Source organism: Elephantulus edwardii, unplaced genomic scaffold (assembly GCF_000299155.1).
Source record: "Elephantulus edwardii isolate Elephantulus edwardi_28Jun2011 unplaced genomic scaffold, EleEdw1.0 scaffold00180, whole genome shotgun sequence".
Lineage (NCBI taxonomy): Eukaryota > Metazoa > Chordata > Mammalia > Macroscelidea > Macroscelididae > Elephantulus > Elephantulus edwardii.
In genome coordinates, this window is record NW_006399930.1 from 6,595,668 (window position 1) to 6,597,977 (window position 2,310).

Below are 2,310 nucleotides of genomic sequence, written 5' to 3' on the forward strand. Positions count from 1 at the left end.
GAGTCGGAAACGACTCGATGGCACATAACAGCAACAACAACAACAACTTGGAGCATGTTATCAGGATGGGCCAGTCTTTGAAATAAACATTATGCTGGGGAAGGTAGAGAATGAGAGGAGAAGAAGTCCCTCAACCACATGTATTGACACAGTGAACGTAGCAATGCGTTCAAGCATAACAGAGATGATGAAGGTGGTGCATGACAGGACGAAATTCATACTTGCTCATGGGCCCATTATGAGTCAGAGTTGACCTGATGGTTCCTAAAATAAAAACAGTGTTTTATGGTGGTGGCGGCAGCCTCGGAAAGAGGTTAGCGGTGTCATCCCTCTCCTTCCGCGCCCTTGGAGTGGTTGAAGCAAACAAGAAATGGCCAATAATCACAAGCCTTTGGTACCTCACCCTGTTTCAAGGAGTGGAATTGGATTGATGTGGCGGGCCTGTAGGGACTGGAGGAGTTCTGTCTTCTCAGATCAAAGTTGCAGACCGTCCTGTAACACAGCAAGGTTTGAGAGGAATGAAAGGTCCCCAGAGGAAAATTTTAGACAAATCTTATTATCTTGGGCTTCTTAGAAGCAAAATAAGTGAACTGAAAACTGAAATTAATAAACTTCAGAAAGAAATAGAAATGTACAATCAAGAGAATTCAGTGTATTTATCATATGAAAAGAGGGCTGAGACATTAGCTGTTGCAATCAAAGAGTTTCAAGGAGAACTAGCAGACTACAACATGCTGGTAGACATTTAATATCAATACTGAGATGGAAGAGGTAATGAATGATTACAATATGCTTAAAGCTCAAAATGGTTGTGAGACACAAAGTATGGATATAATTTTTACTGAACGACAAGTGAAAGAAAAACAAATCAGAAATGTAGAAGAAGAAATTGAACAGGAAAAATGAGCAGCAGATGGCATCATAAAATACATATTCCCAGAAGAACAGGTGAAGTACACAGAGATGAAGACATCAAATGAGAATTTGTTGCAGGAGTTAGATATACTTCAACAACAACTAGATTCACTGAACATTAAAAAAGAGAGCCTGGAAGCTGAAACAGCACACTCCCAGGTAAAACAGGAGGCTGTGTTACTGCATGAAAAACTTTATGAGTTAGAATTCCACCAAGAACAAATGATTGCAGAAGACAAGAGCATGGGATTGCCCATGGAAGAGAGAAAAGATTACTTAAACAGGTTAAAGAAGATGATCAGGAAATAGCCAGCATAGAAAGACAGTTGATTGATATTAAAGAAAAAATAAATCAGTTTAATGAAGAAATTAGACAACTTGACATGGATTTAGAGGAACATCAAGGTGAAATGAACCAGAAGTAGAGGGAGCTAAGAAAAAGAGGAAACTGTGGACTGTTTTATTGAGACGTTGAAGGAGACTAAGAACCAGGAGCTGGAACAGAAGGCGCAGGTGGAAGCCAGCATTGTTGCCCTCCCGGAGCACTGCAGCCAGAATAGAAATCTTATGAAGCAGATCTCCTCTGTCACCAACCAAGAGCTGAAGCTGATGCAGGACGACCTAAGTTTTAAATCGACTGAAATGCAGAAATCTCGGAGTACAGCTCAGAATTTGACTTCAGATAGTCAGCGCCTACAGTTAGATCTACAGAAAATGGAGCTTCTGGAAAGGAAGATGATTGAGGAACAACAGTCTCTAAAAAGCAAAATTAAACAAATGACGACTGATCTGGAGACATACAATGATTTGGCAGCTTTGAAGTCATCAGGGGAAGAAAAGAAAAAGAAACTACATCAGGAGAGAACAGTACTATCAACTCGTAATGCCTTTAAGAAAATAATGGAGAAGTTAAACATAGACTATGAGATTAAAAACACAACTGCAAGAGAATGAGACACATTCTCAGTTTACAAATTTGGAGAGGAAGTGGCAATACCATGAGCAAAATAACTTTGTGATGAAAGAATTCATAGCGACCAAGAGTCAAGAGAGTGATTACCAGCCAGTTATGAAGAATGTGAGCAAACAGGTTGCCGAATCAAACAGATTGCCGAACACAATAAAACTTCGTGGATGCTCTCCACAGCACCAGTGGAAACTGAATCAAAAGTGACTCCGAGACCCTCGCACAGCACCTTCTTGTGCTAGACTTTGTACAAACTGACTCAAAACAAAACAAAACTCCTCTTTGCAAAGCTCTACTTAAGATTCATGAACACTATAATTGTGTAGCCTTTTGAAAGAGTGATATTTTAAATAACGTACTTCAATAAATTCCTTGCATTTATTAAATTTAAAAAAAATTTAATTTAAATTTTCATTTTATACTGACTT

At 39.0% G+C, this 2,310-nt stretch overlaps 1 pseudogene; it reads left to right on the top strand.

Moving 5' to 3' along the window:
- The first annotated feature begins 370 nt into the window (after window positions 1–370).
- On the top strand, window positions 371–2,078 carry LOC102871136 (annotated as a pseudogene).
- Window positions 2,079–2,310: the final 232 nt, after the last annotated feature.